The following is a 26,819-nucleotide window of genomic DNA, read 5'->3' as shown; positions in this document are numbered from 1 at the left end:
TGTATAATAGGCACATGCTATTTAAATGGTCCTTAGTCATAGCAATTCATCTGGTCTCCTGTGGGGAGTTGTACAGAACTTCAGTATGTTCCTGGGAATCAAAAAATGTATAAATATGTCCTCACAGAGATATAGGTGACTTACACACACCAGTGCTGGTGCTTGCTCCCAAATGCCTCTTCATTAGGTCATTATAACATGTCCTTTAAGACAGTCTTCAGTATGTCTCAAGGTGGATCTCCTACCACCACTTGTCAGTGCATTTACAGTGAATGGTAAAGTTCTTTACCTTCTGGTGATGAGGATAAAAACTGGTGCTGCTGGCATCTTGCATGCACTGGGGGCCCCTACCCATCCTCCAGTGGTAGATTCCTGCTAATTACTGTTTTACTGCACAGATGGTGGAAGATGGGACGGGAGGTAAGAACACTAAACTGTAGAAAGGAGGCATTGGGCTGAATGAAGGAGACCCGGTGGAAGTGTCTTAATAGCCATCATTTTCCGGTGGGAGGGCAGCTTGCTTGACTGCAGAGATCTCCAGTTCCTGAAAATATATTTATGTATATATGTATATTTTCAGGATGTGCACAGCTATACTTTGCGGTCACACATCACGGAAGATTAATTGCAGCCTACTTAATTTCCATCTATGATTAAAAAACAAAACAGATTAATTACTTTTTCTTTTCTAAATCAATTTAGCAATGGTAAAATTAAAAATTATCTATCAGTACTAGAACATAAAAGTCATTAGTATTTTAACTACAAATGTTTACAAACACACACACACACACACACACACACACACACACACACACACACGGTGCATTCAAGTTTTTCTCCCCTTCATTAGTAAATATGTATTTTATTTCTCACTTTTCATCTCATGTAGAAATTGAAAGGCAACATTTTCCATTTAAAACTACAGATATTGATAAACTTTATTATTGTTACTGTTGGTTGTAGTAGTAGTAGTAGTAGTAGTAGTAGTAGTAGTAGTAGTAGTAGGAGTAGTAGTAGCAGCAGTAGTAGTAGTAGTAGTAGTAGTAGTAGTAGTAGTAGTAGCAGTAGTGGTAGTAGTAGTAGTAGTAGTAGTAGTAGCAGTAGTGGTAGTAGTAGTAGTAGTAGTAGTAGTAGTAGTAGTAGCAGTAGTGGTAGTAGTAGTAGTAGTAGTAGTAGTAGTAGTAGTAGTAGTAGCAGTAGTGGTAGTAGTAGTAGTAGTAGTAGTAGTAGTAGTAGTAGTAGTAGTAGTAGTAGTAGCGGTAGTAGTAGTAGTAGTAGTAGTAGTAGCAGTAGTAGTAGTAGTAGTAGTAGTAGCAGCAGAAGCAGTAGTAGTAGTAGTAGTAGTAGTAGTAGTAGCAGCAGTAGTAGTAGTAGTAGTAGTAGTAGTAGTAGTAGTAGTAGCAGTAGTAGTAGTAGTAGTAGTAGTAGTAGTAGTAGTAGTAGCAGAAGCAGTAGTAGTAGGAGTAGTAGCAGCAGTAGTAGTAGTAGTAGTAGTAGTAGTAGTAGTAGTAGTAGCAGCAGAAGCAGTAGTAGTAGTAGGAGGAGTAGTAGTAGCAGCAGTAGTAGTAGTAGTAGGAGTAGTAGTAGCAGCAGTAGTAGTAGTAGTAGTAGTAGTAGTAGTAGCAGTAGTGGTAGTAGTAGTAGTAGTAGTAGTAGTAGTAGTAGTAGTAGTAGTAGTAGTGGTAGTAGTAGTAGTAGTAGTAGAAGTAGTAGTAGTAGTAGCAGCAGCAGTAGTAGTAGTAGTAGTAGTAGTAGTAGTAGTAGTAGTAGTAGTAGTAGTAGCAGCAGCAGCAGCAGTAACAGTAGGATTAGTAGTAGCAGTAGTAAAAGTAATAGTAGCCGTAGTAGTAGCAGCAGTATTCATCATGATATATGACTGATAGATCTATGACTTATCTATAACTAATTTCAATGCCAATTTATTTTTTCAATGCCTTCCTTTTCAGAAATGCAATTACTAAGACCTGAATTAATTTTGATATACCCCACTACACTCAAGACTTTTATAAAAAATTAATTTCCTTGAGGCAGAACTAATTGTCATCTTCTCCTAATTTCTTCATTTTAAGTTTTGCATCAGATCAGTAAAATACTCAGTTTATTTTTAACAGGTTTATAAGGGGACCTGCAATGCACAAAAACAAAAGCTCCTTACACACACACACACACACACACACACACACACACACACACACACACACACACACACACACGCACATATATAAATTCAAAAGTATGTGAGCAAGTGGTACAGTATTTGCTCGGTACCACTTTTTACTGTGCTAGGGTGTAGTCATCTTTAAAGTGACCTGATTTGTACTTCAGATAATAAAGATGATCTTACAGACATATACATATTAAACACAAAATAGTACCAATTAATAAATACATAAATAAATAAATAAATAAGATCATGTGTGTTTATAACACAGACTTCATCAGGGGACATATATGAACAAAAGCTTAGAGGTATTTTTAGCAGTACTGGTAGGTCTTAATGACATGATACCATTATCAATCCTTTTGCCCCAGTCTGCATTTGCACCATGATGATGTTACTTCTGGGATCTCAAAAAGGATATATACTGTATCTTACTGTATGTAACATGCCACCAGATTCGGTTTTGGATTTCTGCAAGTGGTCTGGCTGCAACTGCACATACATCAGCTGCATTGTTTTGCACATTAGTAATCTTACTATGACTACAGATGAAGTTTCTATTAGTAGCAGTGGCTGATTTTACCTATGGACTGCAAGAGTGCAGTTTCCCCAGGTAAAATCCACTACCTCAGCTCAGTGAGACAGATGCAGTCCATGATACTGCACTGGCTACACTGTGACCGGCAGTGACTTCCTATTGAAAGTCCTACCTTCCAGTCTACAGGCAGTCCCATTGGGAGGTGTTTCCTCCCTCTGTGACTGTCAGGCCTGTAGGAAGCCACTCCCTGCCTCGTCAGCCCTAACCAGCTTCTATGGGCTGCAGACGATGCAGTCCATAGAAGTTGGAGTTTTGCGTATGTGTCGTACCACCGCTGCTACTGCGCAGTTGCCTTGTACATATAACCCTGATCAGCAACGGACTGGGCCTACGTTTTGGCCCGGACATTTATGAACGCGCGGGGGGCACACAGTCACGATGTACGGGGCGTGCCGCGTGTCAAGGGGGTGTGGACTCGTGGCACGTCATTTAGCTCACTGCACGTCCCTGTCAGTGGTGTAAGCATTGCCTTTATGGACTGAGTGTTGGAAAAGACTGACTGCATGGTCCACTCAGCGCTTCCATTTTCATCAGGATGATACTAATATACCAACTCAGCAACATACAGGTGACTTTAAAACGAGTTGGAGCTCACCTACACCTTTGTAAGAACTTTTGGCAGCTAAAAGGAAAATATCTACATTTAAAACTCCAGCGGAGGGTGAGGTAATAACTACTCCTATTATATATCTTTTTCACTAAAGACTGAGCCCTTACTAACAGACTGTGCACTTACCAATATTGTTGCTACTAATCGACAGCATATGCATGCAGACCATTAACCTGCTTAAACCAAACCAGCTATTGCTATGAATTAAATCTTGTTTTTAATGTTGTGTTCCATGGATATAATGAGTGTGTATTGCTAATATAACATATATGTTTTTTTTAATAAATGTATTATTAGACCAGCAGCCGATACAATTTAATTTTTTTTCTGTGCGCCTACATTAATTATTGCTAAAACTTGTTGTGTATGATAAATGGTGCTCCAGCCAATCAGCTTCCAACTGTCATTTTTCAAACACATGACAGAAGCTAAACACATGACAGCTAGGAGCTGATTGTCTGGGCACCATTTATCATACGCAATGAGTTTTATCAGTCACAAGTTTTATCACTCGTTGATAAATTAATTCCTCAAATTCTACAAATACCCGTTTTACAGTGTTGATTATCTCAGCCATCTGTATTTTATCATTCTTCAGTTTGTCAAGAAGATTTGTAATTACATACTGAGATCTTGATTTGCCTTTGTGCTCATGTGTGATTATAACATGTTACACATAGCTACATTTTTCTTAAAATATTTTAAAGCATTATTTCTTTGTTCAATTTAGATATCAATAATTTTAGAAGAGCATCATTCGAAAGCTTTAACCCTCTCTATGAAAGACCTTATCATGCAGTTTTAGTAATTTGAATCCTTTAGCTACAGTATGAGGCTGTTCTGGCAATACCTCAATTTCCTAGTTGGATTTGTCCCAAAAAATGTAGGTTATTTTAGTTCTAATAAAGAAGAAAACTCTTTAGGCAGCTTTAAAATAAAGTAATAATTCCTCTTTCGAAAAGTCATTAAATAATTTACCATTTAAGGTGTCACTATCTTTCTCATATACACTTTGCCTCCTTGCTGTCAGGTCGCTGTCAGTGAAATCTCCAAGTTCCAGACGGCAGCCCCGGGTCCACAGAGAGAATGGGTGAACGTGTGTACTTTTATATGCAGGGAGGAAGGGAGAGTGTTTGGTGCAGTCACTTCTGTTAAATAATTTTCGGCTGCACCTTTGGAGGGGAATTAACCCCTGTTAATAACTGCCACACTGGGTGGTAGAACAATTTGCTGGAGAGCAGGGTGTGCTAAGGGGAAAAGTCACTGATAAAGTACTGTTACAAGATTATTAAAAACCAGATGTACTCATTAGCATACGAAAGAATGACCCTTAGCTACAGGTTAACAAGAAAACAAATGTTATAAAATAATAAGTCCACTAAGGAAATGACAACATGTATTAATGTTAGTGCTTAAAAAGCACAATATGCTACAAAGTAAAAAATAGTAACTCATTTTTTAACAGGTACTCTATTTAGGAGTACAGCTGCTATGGGGCCCAGAGATGAGAGGGACCCACCTTCCATGTCAAAGTTACATGTGTTATATACATTTTTCACCATTGGGCGGTACTTCCAAGTTGTTCGCTCGTTGCCGATTTTCGCTATGCTGCGATTTGTTGCTAAATGCGCATGCGCATGGTACGCAGAGCGCATGCGCTAAGTTATTTTACACAAAACTTAGTAGATTTGCTGTTGTTCGTGCGGCGCTTTTCAGTCCCACTGCTAAACCGGTGAGTGATTGACAGGAAAGGGGCGTTTCTGGGTGGTAACTGAGCATTTTCTGGGAGTGTGCTAAAAAACGCAGGCGTGTCAGGGAAAAACGCGGGAGTGTCTGGAGAAACGGGGGAGTGGCTGGCCGAACGCAGGGCATGTTTGTGACGTCAAACCAGGAACTAAACGGACCGAGCTGATCGCAATCTAGGAGTAGGTCTGGAGCTACTCAGAAACTGCAAGAAAATATTTAGTAGCAGTTCTGCTAATCTTTCGTTCGCTATTCTGCTAAGCTAAGATACACTCCCAGAGGGCGGCGGCCTAGCGTGTGCAATGCTGCTAAAAGCAGCTAGTGAGCGAACAACTCGGAATGAGGGCCTTTGTACACAGTGGCTGCAGGGTCATAAGTTTATACCAGGCGCCTGGAGGTGAAATAGATGGTGGTGCCCCCTCCCTACAGTTGCTCTGCATTGCACATGTGATGCTCTCATTTCTTTCATTATACATGACACTTGTGCAGCAGACACTGTATACATACTGTAATGGGGTGGTCTTCCGTATGCCAACTGTCGGGATCCCGGTGCACAGTATACCGGTGCCGGAATCCCGACAGCCAGCATACCAACATTTTTTCTCCCTCGTGGGGGTCCACAACCCCCCTTGAGGGAGAATAAAATAGCGTGGCGCGCGTAGCGCGCCACCGTGCCCGCAGCGTGGCGAGCGCAGCGAGTCCACAAGAGGCTCATTTGCGCTCACCACGCTGTTGGTATGCTGGCGGTCGGGTTCCCGGCGCCGGTATGCTGGTCGCCGGGAGCCCGGCTGCCGGCATACCATACTACACCCCTGTAATGTGCCCCACTCTGCTACTGCTGATATAAAAGGAATTCAAAAAGTCACTTCACAGTGAGTGCTGTCTCTGGGTGCAGAACTCCTCTGCAGCCATGTGAGTCCAGAGAGGGACAACACTTTCAACACATAGGGCCAAATGTAATAGAGTGAGAGTTTTAAAAAGTGAGAGATTTGGTATGGTTTTGCAGGTTTTTTTTTAAAGTGGCAATCATTTACACAGCAAGATCAACCTGGTTTTGCAGTGTGAATGATTGCCACTTTAAAAAAAACCTGAAAACCCTTACCAAATCTCTCACTTTCTGATACTCTCACTCTATTACATTTGTCCCTTGGGGTCAGTCCAGTTAGGTGTGAGTTTTCTTGTCTGTGTGAGCAGTTCTCACATTGCTTTTTCAGAGAAAATAAGTATTTTCTTGTGGGCACCTTCCTGAGGATGTAAAAAGGTAGAGAAAATTGTTATTTTAAGGTCAAAATGTCGGGTCTTGCCTCAGAACCTCTTGCCCCCGTCCCCTCCATGACTAATTAGGCATTTGGAGGTATTCTATTAGCTTAATTAGCTGAATAATTGTCATTATTGGGGTAAAAAAAAAGTGGTCTCAAATTACCTGAAAATCAACTTTTTCAATAGATTATGCACCCCAAATGTAATCAAGTAATTATTTCTACAACAAATAATTGCTTTTTATCATTTTTTTTACATTTTTGGAAAAAAAAATTAAGTTGCCTCAAATTACCCCAAAGTCACCTTTTTACCTACTTTTTGTTTGCATTTTTAGTTTAATTCATTTGTAATTAAGCAAAATTTGTAGGCTTTTATAATTTTTTTACTTAAATAAAATGCATAAATCAGCCATTTGACACCTCAGTACTTTCTTTATGCCCACTAACAGCCTTATATATGATTCTGCTGATGAAGTTGTCACTTTTTGGGGGTTCCCCACTTCTCCCAGGTCACATGTGGTAGAAAATTTGCACACCCTCACAATGAGTACCGTGAATTGGCATTTGAATTGGCATTTGAATTGGATTGACAAATTCTCAGGTGCACACATTTGTGCAAAGTCTGCGAGTTTCATGAAACAAACTCACACTTGCAGACTCGCACCTAACTGGATTAACCTTTTTATGTAGATAAATTCAGATGGAGCCATCCTCATCTATCCCTTTAATAGGATTAACTGAGCCAGGGCAGTCGGACTTAATCCCCTGCTGTAATGATTTAAACCCCTGGTGTATTGTTCTCTCTGTATTGTATTGCAGCTGAGAACAATAGATGAAGGCTTATGCTAATAAGACATGGTGCACCTAAAGATGGAGCCTCGCTCATCTAGGCTTCTGTGCTGCGCCTAGGTGCACCAAGGTTTATTAGCATAAGCCTTTCATCTATTGTTCTCAGCTGCAATACAATACAATGCAGGGGGCACACACCCTGCACATATATATATTATACTTAACCCTCCAAAGTCCCACAGTGGCGGCCCAGCAGTCTGGGCACAAATCATTTGGAAAATGGCCACCGTGGCCATGTCCAAGTGATTTGCGCATTCACACTGGAGATGTCCCAGTAACAAGGCGTGGGCTGTGTGATAACATGCTAATGCTGCAGGTGGCATCTTGTGTAAATTGAAGCCTCCTTCCAACTTCTCTCTTGAGGATGCAGCATCAGATCATCAGCGCAAACATCGGTCATCTGAGTAACTCTCAAGGTACTTAGATGACCAGGAAATTCATGCAGCTGAATCCAAGGACTGTCTTCAACACACCCTGAAAAATGAGCCACTGGCTTCAACACACCCTGAAAAATGAGATGACACCCGCCAGTTTATGGAACACTGCCTATCACTGCCCCCACATCTCCCCCAGAAAGCTGCAGCCTATCAACCAGGCGTCTCTGGTCCTGGAAACATTCTCGCAGAAGGAGATTGGCATCTGCAGATCTAACACTATCGGAGATGTACGGAAACCATCGGGTGTGCAAACATCTTTGAATTAAGCATTAAAATCTTTAAAAAAAATGTATGTGATAAATGTCTTAATGTTCAAATGTATTCTAAGCTGTAAAAGCACATTCACACCCCATTTTGATAAATCTTTCCTTTTTGTGTACTGTGTAAAATAGCTCATCTACAGAGAGGTTCAGTGATAACACCTTTCCTTGGAAGAAAGAAATCTAAAATGAAAAAAGAAATAATGGTTCTTCAATGATCAAAGTGTTTTCTTTTCCTTGCAATAAAGATTTTACTTAGAATTATCTGTATCTTTCTCTGTGTTATTATCAGTTATCTTTGGTGGAGAAACTTGTCATATTTAATAGGTTTCCTTCCAGATAAATATTCATGTTCCTTCTCTTATGCGCTATTGTATATTCTTCAGTCTATGAATAAAATGGAAATTGCTGGGTAATATAGAATGCTCATCATTTTACGTGTCACCAAGAGTTTTTGTGATAGCTTTAATTGAAAGAATATCCTGAAAAGACACATGTTTCTTCTGCCATTGAGCATTATTATACTGTGATAGATTTATTGGAGAACCACGTCACTTGCTCCTGTTTTTACCTTTTGTCATGCATCACCAATGCACAAGTTAAGGAGTGACGTGCCTTTGAGGAATTTCTTCTGTTATCTGTCACGGTTACTGCATATATTGTAGGTATGAAAGGGAACCTTATTACTGTGTGACAAAGTGGCATTCCTGGAACCATGTAGCAGATTTCTCCCAAACAGAAAATCCTAAGAGCAGCTGGAAAGCATAAAGATCTTATATTTTGTATCTGCCAACTTCAATAGAACTTCAACAGTCATTTGAGATATCGGAAGCCTGCATTGTTACACAAAATTGCAGATAGCGCATAGAACTAGCAGAGGACATTGGAATGAAATGAGCAGAGAACTATTTGGAGTTATCTCAGCAAATGCTTCAAGGGATTTATGTTAGTTTCAGTCAGTCTGGAAAATGTCTGAAAATCTTTTACAAATAGTTTTTTAAATGTAGCATCTTTTCTTTTAGTTTATTATGAATTACTGATGGATGTTACATGTTACATGGTGGGAAATGTATAGAATGGAAATCTAGTGCTGCTTCAGACACTTCTGTGCAATGGCGGGCAAAATAATATGCCTAAATAACTGATTATGGTCAGAGCCGACCCTAACCAATATGATGCCCTAGGCAAGATTTTGGCTGGTGCCCCCTAGCACCGCCGCTAGTTCTGCAGGAGATGCCTGGCATGAGTCAGCTGGCAGCTCTGCTAACGTTGGGCGCCTTTTGTTTAAGAAAATACACCTTATTTGCATTACTATGTGGCTAGGATGCACAAGCAGCTTCTGCTGATTAAAATGATATGCAGCATGCTTATATTCTGTGTGCGACTGCGGCTGTATCTGCATACGAAATGCTACATTACAGTGATTTCCAGGAATACACTGCAACGTAGCATTTCGTATGCAGATTCAGCCGCAGTCACACACAGAATATAGGCATGCCGCATATCATTTTAATAATCAGAAGCTGCTGGTGCCCCTAAGCATACCAAATGCCCTAGGCATTTGCCTAGTTTGCCTATGCTTAAGGCCGGCTCTGATTATGGTGTATTCTGTTTCTTCAGAGAAAGCAATAACTATTTAGCAGCAGAAATTGCTCTGTGTGCACTGCAGGGAGAAAGACCAGTGATGCCTCAGCAAGTTAATTGCTTTGCAGTTTACGATATCTTAACCCCACTTTACTTTTCAACAGATCTGCAGAGTATACAGTACAGTATAGAGTACAGCAAAGAGTATATTATCATTGGTGGTAGAGTGATGATAATAAAGCATCAATTGCTATGGCCAAAATATCGCCCTTATAAGAAATTATATTTGGGATTATGTAAAAAAAAAAAAACGTTGCCAGGATAGAAGCAGCTATAGGTAGTACTTTATTGCTGGTTCATGTGTGGTTTCATCATTTTGTGATAGTGGGGATGAGAGATTCATAAAGCATGCTAGGAGTGGACCAGAAGATCCCTCTCCAGTGAACTTTAGAACAGCTAAACCCTCCTTGGTTAATATTCCCTGCTGGGCAGGCCCAGATTAACAATGGGGCAGATGGAGCTACAGCTCCAGGCCTCCACATAAAAATAGGCCCATCATCATGGCAGCATGACGATCATTAGCCAACAGCTGGCCACATGGTCTGCCATGAAGCATAACTATTAAGATTGTATTTCTATTTTTCTCACATATTTATGCATTTTTTTATATTTTTACATATTTAGGGAGATATTGGAGTTGATAGCGTAGGGGAAGTACACACACATATGGCTTTGGCCACACCCACACAGCACTGATCACACACCCCATTTTTCACAATAGGCCCTTGAATATTTTCAGCTCCAGGCCCTTGTGGCCCTTAATCCGGCCCTGCTGCTGGGGTGAGGAATATGGGGATTGTGTTCTGCAGCATTACTTTCTTCTATCCAAGAGCTATCTGTATTTGTTAAACTGCCGGGACACTTAAACCATTCAGCCATTTCTGCATGGTTTTAGTTGTAACCCCAAACACTGAAAAAAGTATTTTCCCTTTTATATATTTTATATATGAAATAAAATAAATTCCAGATTACAGTATAGTTATTCTAAAAAACAAAGCAAAAAAATGCCACATTCGACAAATTATGGAATATGATCTTAAACTGGACATAACATACACTGCTCACCTTTTGCATGGAAATAGCAATGCTCCTGTATGATGACATTCACTCTATTCATAGTTGATACATTGAATACATTTGACCACAGTTGGGTCTCTCTCTTCTTTGGAAACATCGATTGAAATAAAATGTTAAAATAACCACACAAAATGCAACAATTTTGTTTAACTATGAACTAATAACAACGCACTGCCAAGGAATATCGGGGGTCATTCCGAGTTAATCGCTCGCTGACGATTTTCACAGCGCAGCGATCAGGGCAAAAAACTGCATTTCTGCACATGCGTATGCCCCGCAATGCGCACGCGCGAAGTACAGGTACAATGAATAATGTGATTTTGCACAGGCTCTAGCGAAGAATTAAGTCGCACAGACGGCCGCAGAGTGATTGACATGAAGTGGGCGTTTCTGGGTGTCAACTGACCATTTTCAGGGAGTGTTTGGAAAAATACAGGCGTGGCAGGGAAAACGCAGGCATGGCTGGGCGAACGCTGGGCGGGTGTGTGACGTCAAATCCAGACACGAATAGGCTGAAGTGAACGCAAGCGCTGAGTAAGTTCTGAGGTACTCTGAAACTGCACAAACTGTTTTTGCAGAGCGCGGCTGCACAAGCGTTCGCACTTCTGCTAAGCTAAAATACACTCCCCAGTGGGCGGGGGCATAGCATTTGCACGGCTGCTAAAAACTGCTAGCAAGCGATCAACTCGGAATGACCCCCATCGTACATGTGCATGCACCTGGGAGGCAGACTTGGGCAGCCCTGCGGCTAAGTAGTGCACTAACATTTTCTTGCCAAATAAAAAGCTCTCTAGCAGTGTTTTTATAAACTAAACATTATATCAAGTAGTTACAAGGCTCACATACTTCATCAGCCTTGCTGCTTTCACAAATATGTTTACTCTAGGAATCAGGTGCAATACTGGGGCAACATATGTAGAGATGAGCGGGTTTATTTTCCTGGAAATCAAACCCACCTGAACTTACTACTTACAAATGGATTCTAGTCACGGATCGGGTCTTCCTGCCCAGAGCTGTAAAGAGCCACGCCGGGCCCCAGTGATGAACAGTGAGTGTGGCCTAAATGGGGCGTGTCTACACATCTGAAAGTAAATTAATAATTGTGAGGCCGCTACAGGGGGTATCATTCTAATCCTTGCTTGTGAGAAGTGGGTCCCTCAGCCGCATCCTCCCAGTGATATTTGGGAAGATGGTGCATGTGGACTAGAGTGCAAAGACTCGGGCACAGTGCCAAAGTCTTTGCTTTCAATGTGCCGGCTCCATCTTTCTGAAGATATCACTGAGAAGATGGAGCCGACCTTAAGTGTAGGTATTCTTGGAAGGAGGGGGCAGTGGACCTGGGCTCCCAGTGGGCCCATCCTGGGCCCCAACAGCAGCCTGGGCCCGGATAATTAATACCTGCTTCCCCCTCTCTTTGCCACTGTTCCTGCCAGGCTAGGATCCCAAAACAAGGCAAAACATCATCCCCCCAGTGTGGATCTCAAGTGATTTGGTCTATATTGCCTGTCTGATCTAATCAGTAGCATGGGATCCAATTGGGCATTGACAGCTCCCTCTACAGGGTGATTCAGTCCCTGATTGGTACACAACAGATTCCTGAGAAGACTCACTGAGCCAGAGCGGATGTGGGCAGGAGATACGGGACCAGTTGGTGAGTCCCTTTCTGGTTCCCTGTGATCCTTCTTAAGTACGCAGGGACATAGGCACCTTTCACATAGGTATCAGATATACATGTGGTACCACCTGTGTCTGAATGTCTCTTTTACTCTTCGGCTTATTTACAGCAGGCAGCAAATAAGATTGTCCTGCCCACAGCAGTAATAGTGTGGGGACAAGTTGGGACTGTGTCAACAGGATGAAGGGTTCCCTCTGCGAACGTCAGGTTTGCGCTTTGAGGGAGTGTTCCTGCAGGGCACAGGTAGCACTCCATAACATTGTGCCAATGGTTGTGCCCGACTGCCTCTCCCTCCATACTGTATTTTAACATTCATTTTGTGATTCATTGTTTACCTGATTTAAAGGTGATCACTTGAGCCCATATAGCTCTCATATACCTTTTGGTTCTTTATCTAAACAATCAGTCAGTAAGGGGTCATATCATACAATAAGTACTAATTTTCCATTTGCCATTCTGTGCAGTCAACATGCCTATCTGGGCAGTACTTTACTATGTACAACTGCATATTAAATCAATCTAACTACTACAGATGGAGCATGTTTCTTTAGACAAATTGTTCAGCTTAGTGTGGCCCATAGTGCATAGGAAACACTTCATCATTCATAAGCAGGCTTCTGCAAACACACTCTGAGGTGGTCAAAACTGACTGGAAATGACTGTAGATGAATGCTATTGAGGTTAATAATACTGTAGGAACAAAAAAAAGGCCCACATTATGTGATTTTAGCACTTTTTATCAATTTAAAATAAAATACATATCCAAAACCAGTGAGTGTAGTTTATTACAGATCCAAAACAAAAACACGAGAGTCGGTGCACATCGCTAAACTTATGCAATATATACAGTATTAACCTCTGTATGTCACCCAATAACAATGTACAGGTAAATGCACTTGGTGGCATTGGTAAACATTAAGATCAGAGTAAATGGGCATGAGGGCAGAGGCTATTCTATGTGTATTCTAATGCCATAACAGGGCATTACTTAAGAAGTATACTCACTACAAACCTTAGCATATCAGCACTATAATCAGTCCAGTCATGACAGCAGTTTGCACAATGAGGGTCATTCCGAGTTGATGGCTCGCTAGCAGTTTTTAGCAGCCGTGCAAACGCTATGCCACCGCCCACTGGCAGTGTATTTTAGCTTAGCAGAAGTGCAAATGTTTTTATTGCAGAGCGCCTGCAAAAAAAAATTGTGTAGTTTCAGAGTAGCTCAAAACCTACTCAGCGCCTGCGATCACTTCAGACTATTCAGTTCCGGATTTTACGTCACACACCTGCCCAGCGTTCGCTCAGCCATGCCTGCGTTTTCCCTGCCACGCCTGCGTTTTTCCGAACACTCCCTGAAAACGGCCAGTTGCCACTCAGAAACGCCCACTTCATGTCAATCACTCTGCGGCAACCAGTGCGACTGAAATGCATCGCTAGACCCTGTGCAAAACTGCATCGTTCGTTGTGCCCGTACGTCGCGCGTGCGCATTGCGGCGCATACGCATGCACAGAACTGCCATTTTTTAGCCTGATCGCTGCGCCGCGGACAAATGCAGCTAGCGATCAACTCGAATGACCACCAATATTGTATCCCTGAAGCCTACTTTTTACTAAACAGTACATAGTATGCTATATAATAGTGGTTGGCAACCTGATACACCTCAAGATCAGCATGTGAGGCCCCCAAACCATCAGAAGAGCCACACCGCACCATTAATCCCAGTTAAAAGTTAAATATATAATATATAAGTTTAATAAATTGAAGTGACACCAATCCATAATAATATAGTGCAGTATAAACAAGTGTTACAGTCTATACAATGTATACAAATAAGAGCAATCACATAAAAAATCTAGATTACAATTTGAATATTCTGTAATAGAAAATGTTGGTTATAATATCCAGCAGCCAGTTTGTTAGAAATATGGTGTTACAGTAGTAATCATATTCATTTCCCATCATCCAAAACACTTGTCTTATATCCAGTCTAATCAGCCCCTGAGCTGCTGGTGGTTCCTATTGAGCAGCTAAAATAGGAGAATCTACTATACAGTAAGGGGTATATGCAATTGCAGTCGAATTGCCGCAAATGTCGAAAAACGGGGCATTTTCAACAAAACCAAAAAAACCTGTCGAATTAGATTCGACAATGCAATACAGTACTTTTCGACAAAAAACCTGCCGTTTCAGATTCTGCTTTTTGCAATTCGACATTTGTCAAATTCGACATGTCTGCAATGGTAAAAATGCGGCTTTTCGACAAAAGTATATTCAATTGAAGAATGTCGATTTGACAACAGTGCTTTTCGACAGTCATTTCGTCAATTTCATTCCGCCTCATATTGCTGTCGTGATCTAATAAAAAAATTTAAAAACAGGTTTTTTTTGTGTTTTTTTATTGCTAATAGCATATCTATTTATATTAGAAGGGATTATCTACTTGGTTTGTCTATTTAGGAGCCACAAGTATTATTTAATAGATTTTTTTAAAGAATATTTTTTTTTTACTGACTAAAATAATATGGAGAGATCAGTGCATGTTTTTCAGTGGAAAGGGGTGGGAATGGGTTAAAATTTCAGAAAAAAATGCGTGGGGTCCCCCCTCCTAAGCATAACCAGCCTCGGGCTCTTTGAGCCGGTCCTGGTTGTAAAAATACAGGGAAAAAATGACAGGGGATCTCCCGTATTTTAACAACCAGCACCAGGCTCTGCACCTGGTCCTGTTGCCAAAAATATGGGGGACAAAACACGTAGGGGTCCCCCGTATTTTTCACACCAGCACCGGGCTCCACTAGTCAGAGAGAAAATGCCACAGCCGGGGGACACTTTTATATAGGTCCCTGCGGCCCTGGCATTAAATCACTAACTAGTCACCCATGGCCGAGGTACCCTGGAAGAGTGGGGACCACTTAAATCAAGGGGTCCCCCCCCCTCCAGCCACCCAAGGGCCAGAGGTGAAGCCCGAGGCTGTCCCCCCATCCAAGGGCGGCGGATGGGAGGCTGATAGACTTGTGTCAAAAAAAAGAATATTGTTTTTTGTATCAGAACTACAAGTCCCAGCAAGCCTCCCCCGCAAGCTGGTACTTGGAGAACCACAAGTACCAGCATGCAGGGGGAAAACGGGCCCGCTGGTACCTGTAGTTCTACTACAAAAAAAATACCCAAATAAAAACAGTACACACACATTGTGACAGTATAACTTTATTACATACATGCACACCGACACACACAGATACTTACCTATGTTGACACGAAGTGTCGGTCCCCTTCTCCACGTAGAATCCACAGGGTACCTGTAAATAAAATTATACTCACAACAATCCAGTGTAGATCGGTCCTCTTCTTTGTTTGTAATCCATGTACTTGGCAAAATAAAAAAATGACAAACACGATCCACGCACTGAAAGGGGTCCCATGTTTACACATGGGACCCCTTTCTCCGACTGCTGGGACCCCCCGTGACTGCTGTCAAAGAGGGTCCCTTCAGCCAATCAGGGAGCGCCACATCGTGGCACTCTCCTGATTGGCTGTGCGCATCTGAGCTGTCAGGCGGCGCACTCGAGATACACTGTAGCGCATAGGCTCTCCATTGTATCCAATGGTGGGAACTTTGTGGTCAGCGGTTGACCGCGAGGTTATGTGGGGACCCCACGTATTTTTTTTCAAGATTATTGAACACTTTTGTGCCGTCCATGAAGTCGAATCCAGTACGCACACTATCGTCAATTGGTCCGTTTTTCGACAGCGGGACTGTCAAATCCGTTTTTTATTGAATATGTCGAATTCGGGTCCCGGCGGCCGGGATTTGACTGTCGAATTGTGTCGAATCCAAATTGCATATACCCCTTAGTCTGTGTTTCCTATGTGGAAGCCAAGATAGTACTCACATTCCTTCCCTGTGTCCCCTGGTGTCAAAAGGCAAATAAAGTCTGTTTGGCATCTTTTCATCCTGATGTGTTTCTTCGCCATCAGTATCATCAGAGATTATTACAGTGTTGCAAATATAACAACCAAGTCTGACAATTCAAAGTAACTTCTAGATGACCACCAACAATTCTCAAATCTAGCTGTAAAGCTGAAACAGGCACAATATCAATTTCATTTTCAATATCAATATCAATTTCAATTCAATTCAATATCAATTTCATCCTTCAACCTGAGTTTTTAATCTTTCATATACAGTAATAGATATTCTTCATTTGCATGTAGACCTATAAGTGGACCTTGAAAAAATATCTTTGAAACACACTTCTAAATAACAGTAAAAGCTTAACAATTCCTTACCTTGCTTAAAAAAAATAAGCTGGAGTCATGCAGCTCTTTGCCATGGATTAATAAGCAAGACCACATGCAGTAGCATAACTACAGGGTGACTAGACTGGCAAATATACAGGGCTCCACCCCGAAATCAATCTCTAAGGGGTCTATTCATAAAGACATAAAAAAAAGGAATTACTTATCACTATTCTGTTCATCACATCAGTTCGATGTGATGTATAGCTTTGATAAGTACTAGCAATTAATGTATACTTACCTTTCCGGTGATGCAATGCAGTATACAGGGTTCCCGCAGCGCTGTCTTCTCCGACGGTACCCTTCTGCGGTGGAGAAGCTATAGTGGCTGCTGGCAGTTCAGGGGGCGAAGCCAGCATGGGTGCTGAATAGAGAGCAGGGAAGCATAGAGTTTCCCTATGGTCTCCACACCAAAGTTCCATCCATAGAGAAGTAGTGCCACTGGAGAAGTCAGTAACCGGCTCTGTGAATAGCAGAAAGCAGAGAAATGCCCTGTTTTCCCCAAAACAGGGCTTTTCTCTGCTATATGAATAGACACCTAAATACTGTAAACAGAGGTGTAGCTAGGTGCCATGATGCTCGGAGCAAGGGTATTTTTCGGCGCCCCCTCTTCTGTACTGAATTGGGTGCATGCTACATTTGAAAAGAAAAAATATTTAAAAATTCTAAATTGGTGACAGGGTGGGTTCTAGACCTTGTGGATCTCAAGTGTGCAACAAAAATATAGGGGTGTGGCTTCTTGTGGAAGGGACGTTGGCACAGAATAGTACCAATTCAGATTACACCGCACAGTAGTGTCCATTATTAACATTACACCACACAGTAGTACCCTTATACATTTTACGTTATACAGCAGAGCCCATTATACACATTACGCCGTTTTTACATGTTACACTACAGTTGAGCCGTTTATACACTTTACACCACAGTACAGCCACTTATACATGTTATGCCATAGCAGAGCTGCTTATATATGTTACTGTGCAGTTTCTAATGTAGAGAGAGGTGCTGCAGCGGCACCTGGGCAGCCCTGGGCAGAGAGTGGTGTAGCAGGATAGAAGTGACCCTGCTGCACAGCTACAAGCAGACAGTGAGACATATAAAGAGGGCGGCAGAGCTCCGGCATGTGCTAGCTGTCAGTGTCTCCTGCTGTTGCTTCTGACATGCCCTGTTCCCTACCTAGTCTCCTAGTTGGTCAGTGCGTCTCCTCCTTCTGCTCTGTGGCTGCCTGTACAGTAGTCCGCGGTATAGCGCGTGGGTGTTGGCAGGCAGCTTTGCGCCCTCCGATGCTTGGAGCTCGCGCTCCACCAGAGCCATCCTCGCTACACCCCTGACTGATGTTGTAACTGCTACTGAAACACTATGATGGCCCCTGTGATCGGCAGCACTGTGTGTTTCACAGCTGCCACAGCACTCGGGAAATAACAACGCTCAGCTACTCCTTCCTATATAAACCCGCCCCCAGACTCCTGTGTAACTTGACAATGGGAGTCTGGGGCTTGGACTTTTACAGGGAGCAGTGGCGTAAGTTTGTACCAGACGCCTCTCTCTCTCTATATATATATATATATATATATATATACACGCTAATCATGGCTCCATCTGCAACTGAGTGCGCCCGGCGCGGCAGACCCCGGGCACAAAGTGAGTGGGAGCATCTCTGTGCGCTCGGCGGTGCCTGCGATGTAGCCATGCTCAGTGAGCATGGCTCCATCTGTACAGTATATATATATATATATATATATATATATATATATATATATATATATAGGTGGAGGGGCACCAATATTTATATGTATATATACATAGGTGGAGGGGCACCAATATTTATATGTATTTATATATATATATATATATATATATATATATGCCACCAATCTTCGCAAGCATGATGACGTAAGTGTGAAGAAAATCCTAAAGAATAGCTCTTGCGGTAAGAGCTGTTCTTTGCTATGATAGGATTTCCAGGTTAATGACCTGGAGTCCTATCTGACACACGCTGCTGGGGGGTGCTGGGAGGGATCCAACTGGATCACTCTCAGTGGGTAAATGCAATAAAAGCCCATAGTCCTGGAATCTAGGCTTGGTGCATATGTGGTAGTTCTGTTTCAATACATTAATACTGCAGGACGGAGTACAAAAACCCTGGAACGGCAGGCACCAAGGGACAACATGCCTTTCAACTTAAAGATCCCCTGGTGCGCTGTATAAAATGATCCTTACAGTAAGTAGAAATTTGAACACCGAAAAAGATTTGCTCAGCGTCTCCAACGCAGACAAAGAAAAGCACAGTTCAGAGTGCTACACAGCTCTTTAAAAGAACAAAAAAATCATTACAATCAGGGATAGAGTTGGGACACACAGCACTATATATAAAAATAATTACAATGAGCAACATTGCTATGTCACTGCAGATGTCAGGCATAGTGGTATCACAGATGATTACCATGCTCGTGAGCTAGGATTCCATTCCTGCAAAGGACACACTTGTATATCTGTGAAACAATTGGCATCCACCGTTTTTTTCTAATTTTGCCAAAACAAGTTCTGTCATACTTTGGATACAGTTTCAGACATGCACACAGATAGGGATTTGTCAATTTACCCACAATCAAAATCCCGACGGTCAAAATCCGACAACCATTGACCGATGGTTGAAATCCCGACAAGGTAAAAATACTGAGAAGGTCATAATACCAACATTTAAAATGTTGACAGTTCAAAAAGTCGACATGAGTTTTTCATGATTTTTCCATTGAAACCGACTTGTTCATACTTTTCCATCCCAGTGGACCTGAAGGGGGAATATAATAGAGTACCGAGCGCAGCGAGGGGACGCGGTACACTTATACAGTGTCCATGTCAACCTATGTCGACATACACATCAAAAAGCAATTAAAAACTCTTTTCAACTTTTTTACCTTTCGACATTTTAAATGTCTGTATTTTGAATTTGCCGGTATTTTAAATGTCAGTATTTTGACCGTTGGTCAGTTGCTGTCGGGATTTTGATTGTAGGTATTTCATACTGATCCCCACAGATATACAGTCAAAATAAGAAAAAAACTGTAGGTGCTACTTATTATACTAATATACAATACAAGTGTGACTTTTCAAATTAAGAGAGTTAAGACTGAGTTTACTGTACTTCTTTCCGGTCCTCCCCATTGCTTTAATAGGCAGCCTCCCCCACCTCCAATCCCACCCTCGTGAGACTTGTGATTTGTATGGTGCGACTAGGAAGCCTGTTTGGCGCAGCAGCAACAATGAGCGTGGCTACATCTGTAGTGAACCCCAAAAAAGTTTGAGTAAATATAAAAAAATGGGCTTTACCTTGAGTGTTTGATTGTTAAAACATGTAAGCTATTTCTGCTTGTCTCATCACCGTGTCTTATGTTGGATTTGTTACTATGTTCAGGGATTCCTCACAGCACTGTCATTAGGAGTTAATGATGGGTAACATTCATGCAGAACAGAGCTAATGGTTATTTGTATTTCTGTCTGGTTTTGCAAGTAACATAGGGCCTAATACTGAGTTGATCGCAGCAGCAATTTTGTTAGCAGTTGGGCAAAACCATGTGCACTGCAGGGGGGACAGATATAATATGTGCAGAGAGAGTTAGATTTGGGTGCAGTGTATTCAATCTGAAATCTAAATTGCAGTGTAAAAATAAAGCACTCAGTATTTACCCTGCACAGAAATAAAATAACCCACCCAAATCTCTCTCTCTCTGCACATGTTATATCTGCCTCCCCTGCAGTGCACATGGTTTTGCCCAACTGCTAACAAAATTCCTGCTGCGATCAACTCGGAATTACCCCCATAGTATCAGTACGTGCAAAGATGGTGGTATGCTGTATTAGGCCGTACAATTGGAAGTAGGAAAAACTAACTTAGACCTAACAATAACATTATACATTGCCAAATTCAACTTGATGTGTGAGTGACATTTAAATGAACAAAAAAATGAAGCAAGGCTGCTACTAAGCAACATTGCTTTTTTTCATGGGAGAAACTCATTTCAGATCAAGCATTGTCAAATTACAGTAGGCATGGGCAGGCCCTATCAGAGGGGGAGACTGGGGGGAATTCCTCCTCCCCCCCCCCCCCCCCCGGCATCCGACTAGTAGGGGATCTCAACATTTTCTGACTTACTTTTTTGTGTTCTTTTTTCCTTTTATATTTATCCATTTGCTAATTTGTCAATTTCCAAGTAATAAAAGTTCAAACCTAGTGCCTCAGCTAGAAAAGAACTTCTAATTTGAAATATACAATAACCCAGTACATCAGTATATGCATACAGTATTTTAATTGTAAAATGTAATGTAGTTAAGCACTAAAATCTATTTACAATACATTTTAAAATTGAAATGCATATTTAATGTGGGGTTTTTTTCTCAATGAAAGTGGGGACGGGGGACCTCTTTACTTGGGTTTCCCTGATCCTCTATGACCCTTTGAAAGGGCCTGGGCATGGGTAGTTTGGGTGTGGGTTGTGGGTGGATTGAGGTGTATTGTTATGCTATGATTATATTATACAAGTCAGAAAATAAGAGCTTATTCTATTACTGTAATAGCTGTGATTTGTGGTCAGTACAAGCATTAATGAAAATGCAGCATATCAAGTCAATTTAAGCATGACATACTTTGTTCAAAGTGGTTGTTTTACAAATGTTAAGTAATAAAAAATATATAGTCAGGTATCAATTTTTTTTTTACATGTTTCATATGGTGAGGATAAAGACTAAGAGTAACCCACAATCTACATTACAGAGTAGGTGTCAAGTTCAGACTGAAACATAGGGGTTGATTCAGCTATATGTCACACTACGTTATCACTGGACTTACAGATTATTGTTTGCAGCACCGTAGCACTACGTACAAAGCTTAACCAGTCTGGAGCAAGATTGGCCATGAGGGGGGCGTTACAATGGCAACTTGCCCCCCTCATGTCTAACTGAATTGACCCATATTATGTAGATCCAACAGTTTATGGTGTAGAATAAAGCTGGCCATCACTTATGCGACTTCTCGGGGGGAAGAAGTCGCATACGATCACCCTGGAAATGCCCGGCAGCTTCCTGGCGCAGGATCGCATATGATACATTGTATGCAGTCCTTTTGCATATGATATATCATATGCGACCCCAGCCAAGGCTGCCGGAATGATATATCTATAGTGCAGTAAATCTGATCTAGGGGCTCCGATCCGATGCTCATGGGAATGCGCATCGGATCGGAGGTCACACACATGCGATTTGCCAGTTTTCATCCAATTTATCATCCTGAAACCTCGGAATCGGAGGAAATCGGGCAAAATCGCACTAGCGTATGGACAACATAAGACTACAATATATCATTATATAGTATGGCTTCTTTACATAGCTAAATAATAATTTTATAGTTTTAGATGTTTTTTTTTAAAGAAAACTTCAGCAGGTGCTTCTTTTCTGTTTAAGCCTCAGCCAGTTAAGTCATTGGCTGCCTGTCTTTATATCTATTTCTGAAACTGTATTTTCACAAAACTATAAATATATAAATATACTTATTTTGTGTGTAATATGGGATAAGATGTTTCTTGCAGTCACATTTTACGTCTTAATCATAAGGCAGCAGCAGGAGCTCAATGATAGGACTATCTCCTGGTGATAATTGTTTATGCATATATTATCATTTGAAATGCACAAACACATAATGTATTTATTTTTTATTCTGAAGGGCAAGGTGACGTTATTCACCATCGTACCAGCAACATAGCTCATTTAAGCTTCTCTTTTTCCACCCATACATTTTTTTGTTTGTTTTATAAATCAACTCTTCTTCCCCAACTAGAATATGACAGTCATATATAGCAGCAGAGAGGGGGGAATAACAGTACACATTAGGAACAACAGCTACTGTAACTGCATGTTTTTTGCAGTTGTGTTTGCTCTGCTGGCACTATGTTTTATCCTTGCAGTGACATGATATGTATGTCATCTTGGAGCTGGCACTGGCATGGACTCTCAGTGTTACCAATTTCTTTAAATTGCAACCTTTGGCTATAGCACTTTGATGGTTGTAGTGTTTACATGCTAGCCTTTTCATGCTCCAGTCTTCATGCTCTGCCTGTATTCTGATTACAGCTTGTGACCCCAACTCTGCCTTGCCCGCTGCTTCTGACCACTGCTTTGGTGTCTCTGCCATTTGGACTAACCTTCTGATTTTGACTGCTACTCTACCTTGTCTACCACTCACAATAACATACTGCTTTACATCACTTTGCAATGCAGTCTACTTTTCCTATTGCTTACTACGTACTGCTAATTTCTACCTACTACATATGCCTCATTAGTGACTTTGCACTATACTGCCAAACTGGTTACCTTTGGCTACTACTGTAAATCTTGCATTCAGCTCATACTATGTCCTAGCAGAATCTGGTCACAAACCTGGTGACATAGATCTAAAATGCTGGGATCCTGAACAAACATCTACAGGCTAAGGGGGAAGGGTTAGGGTTAGGCTGCGGATGGGTGGAGGGAGGTTAGGGTTAGTCAGAGAGGAGGGAGGGCTAGTGTTAGCTGCAGGGAGGGGGAGTTAGGTTTAGGCTACAGGGAGGGGGGGAGGGGTTAGGTTAGGCATCACCTAGAAAAGTTAGGGTCAGGCTGCGGAAGGGTGGGGGGAGGTTAGGGTTAGGCAGAGAGGAGGGAGGGCTAGTGTTAGCTGCAGGGGGGGGGGTTAGGTTTAGGCTACAGGGAGGGGGGGAGGGGTTAGGTTAGGCATCACCTAGAAAAGTTAGGGTCAGGCTGCAGGGAAGGAGGGTTAGGTAGGTGAGGGCTTAGAGATAGTATACTCACCACTTAGGTGTCGGGATCCTGAGCGTCGGGATGCCGCTGTCGGTATTCTGACTGCCGGCATCCCCAGGCCCTGGATCTTGATACCATCCTATCCTAACATCTCCTATCGAATAGTGTCTTCTGAATCCATTGTTGTAACACTCTGCAGTTCCCCAGTAGTAACTTGAATGTCAATCCTATGGGATTGGGTATTTTTGTTGACATTTATCATGTCAACATAAGAATGTCGATATGTTCCTAATATTGACATGACCATAGTGACATTCACCATGTCCACACTGATGAAATATCAACATGATTAGAATGACGGCAAAAACTTCCTGGTCGTCCAGCGATGACTTATCTTGTTCGACGGGTCCAGCTGCTCCAGTGTTGTTTTTATTTTCCTGGTCTTGGAAAGGTCTCGGAATAAAAATGTCATTGTTTGTACTATATTATATATTTTAAACAAAAATACACTTCACTATTTGTGCTAGTGCCCAGCTTTCCTGCGTGTGTTTGCTAAGATGAGGTGAACCAGATCAATGCTATCTGATGGCCCAGTAAAACATATTAGTGTTTGTAGCTTGTGTGTTGTTCCTACTTTATTTGGCTCAGCTACAGTCTGTTTCTTTTTCGTCTTTATTCACATTACTTTTAATCTTCAAATATATAAATGGGCAATGCCTGGTTAAGTGATCCCTAAAAAAAGTGCTAGAGGTCTATTTGTTGAACATCATTCACATGGGGCATCAAACAGTTGGCAGTCTAGTCTACCACATGCCCAAGAACAGTGTATTTTATCCGAGACCTCATTATCTGTGTGATAGTGATATTGAACGTAAGCTTTGCTACTAGCATTTCTGCGAATCTCTCTGATTTACTTTACTACCTCATCATCATGATTTATTAAAAGATGGGAAACAGCAATGACCTTAAAATAAGGGAAAGTAATATATTTTCTGTATATTACATAATCTGTAAAACTCATTTTTGAATTTATGAAGGTTACATGGCACTCTGGGGGTTTAGGAACATTAATCGTTTTAAAATTACTTTAAAGTCATTTCATTACATGACATTTCACAAATGTTGAAAAGCATCTGAAAAAGCAAAATAAAAATTTTAGAGGAATGTGCACAGCTAGAGAATAGCAAAGTTCCTGCAGAATTTTATGCAAATGGTAATTTGCAGTGGGACAGGCCATTTTGCAGAGGAGCTAAGCAGTGTCGGAGCACAGCGATTTTTTGCCATTCTGCAGGCACCAGGAAGTAAAGCACTGCTCTCTATTTAGCTCTGGGTGGCTGTACAGTCTGCGTGCCCAGAGCATCTAAAAGATGCATCTGACCGCCCTGAAGCAGCACTAGAAGCTTCAAGGTACCATTCCAGGAACCCTGAAGGACAAATGCTGGGGCTGTGGGGAACATGCTTGCTTACTTTTAAAAACTAGTTTCAGGGATATTATAGTAGGTAGAAGAATGTGTCATGCAAATTGTGGTGTGCTGTTGAGGCATGCTCCAGTCAAAGGGGTGCGGTATAGCACATAGACCGTTAAAAGCTAGACAGTCATCAGGTAGACACCATATCATCGACAGTCAAAAGTCAGACAGGGTCAAAAGTCAGACACAAAAAATATATATATATTTTGTGTTTTTAAACATTTTTAACCCAAATTTGGTGAAATTCGGCCGCTCGCCGCGCTTCGGGCTCAGTGTCTCTCTTTACTCACCACAACTTTACTAAAAAGTAAAAGTTTGTGACATGGATAGTAAATGAGGCAGAAGTTGTAAAAGACACAAAAAAAATATATATTTTTTGGTGTCTGACTTTTGACCCTGTCGGACTTTTGACTGTCTGAATTTTGACAGTCTGACTTTTGACCCTGTCTGTCTTTTGACTGTCGACCATATGGTGTCTACCTAATGACTGTCTATCTTTTAACTGTCTATCTATAGACTGGAACCCCAGTCAAAGGGCTTGTCTAGCGTCGCATTTGAGCATATATATATGCTTAATTGGTTACTGCAAGATATTTCTGTATACCGGAGGAATATATTTTGGGAAATTTTGCAAGCACAGTATTGGTACCTTGGGGCCACATTCATCATGAAAAAATTGTGCAATGAAAATTTTCTTTTTTCAATTTTCATTGTATTCTTTCAAAATTTTTACACTATTCATTATGCTCCCATCATAAAATTTTCACTTCTGAAAAAATGGTCTTTTGAGAAGACAGTTTTTTGGAAAGTGATAACTTTCTCCTCTTATCTTACACTTGTCTGCTGTGTGTTTTTCATGCTGCGCATGCACAGCCCCAGTACAAAGGAGTGAATATGATTTTACCCAGGATCGGGCTGGCCCACAGGCGCATTGTGGGAAATCCCCGGTGGGCAGCACATCCCGAGGGCCCTACCCTATCCTCTAGGGATGAAGCAGGATCATAGATGAACGTGGGTGCTTTGTTTGTTTCTATGGAAACTAAACCAAGATCAGCCCTCCTGAAAATCAAAGTGGGTGGTCTTGACACACCCATGTCCCCTCCTTTATAAAAAGGTCACTGTTCCTTGCATGCCCCTGTAATGGTTGGCCAAATACATCTGTGGTGGCTGGCCATAACCCCTTGGGAGGCTGGCCACACCCATTAAGCTTGGGCCCCTACCACTGCATTCCCTGGTGGGCCCTTCATGCCCCAGTACAACACTATATATATATATATATATATATATATATATATACATATATATATATATATATATATATATATATAAAATCACTGCTGGTGACACTTGAGATATCCATTAAGATGTGCCCTGGGGAGTGCGAAAGAGTCCGGGATGGAGGGAGCGGCAGGGAAGCCAAATGGTGCTGGAGAAAGCCGCACACGTGGAGGAGAGCACAGACTGGCAGCCCAGCGCTGTCTCTTCCGCTGCAGTCCAGCCCCCCTTATTGCCTGGGATTCAAGTCCCAAAAGTCCCCACCTAATGGTGGCCCTGATTCCACAAGACAGTTCTAAATGTTTCCCTCATCCCTAGCTTATGACATGGTCAAGTTCCCTCCTTCATAGGGCAGTAGAGAGCCCCTGGATACAGGGTAACATGGTGAAATCCAGAGGGTGTGGCCACACCCTCTAAAAAAAATTATGAAAATGACTGTGCGCTGCATGGGGAGTGCTGCCAATTGCACAGGAACAGGTACAGATCCAGGGGGGGGGGGGATAGCATAGTCACAGCCATGCTCACGTACTGTTAGGGTAGGAGTTGTGAGCTGTGGTCAGCCAGCCACATAGAGTGAGCCAGTGAAAAGCTTCCCCAGCTGGTACTGTACCTGACCAAGGTGCGATGGTACCTGAAGCCCCTGGAGACTGACGGCCCACTGTGCTGCATCTGCCTGCTA

At 41.8% G+C, this 26,819-nt stretch overlaps 1 protein-coding gene across 1 annotated transcript in view; it reads left to right on the top strand.

Moving 5' to 3' along the window:
- Positions 1–26,819, top strand: part of CPNE4 (copine 4) — a 900,265-nt gene that overhangs the window by 292,589 nt on the left and 580,857 nt on the right. The gene's annotated exons all lie outside the window — the stretch shown is intronic.

The sequence above is a fragment of the Pseudophryne corroboree genome, chromosome 5 (assembly GCF_028390025.1).
Source record: "Pseudophryne corroboree isolate aPseCor3 chromosome 5, aPseCor3.hap2, whole genome shotgun sequence".
Lineage (NCBI taxonomy): Eukaryota > Metazoa > Chordata > Amphibia > Anura > Myobatrachidae > Pseudophryne > Pseudophryne corroboree.
This window is presented reverse-complemented; position numbering and strand designations above follow the sequence as displayed.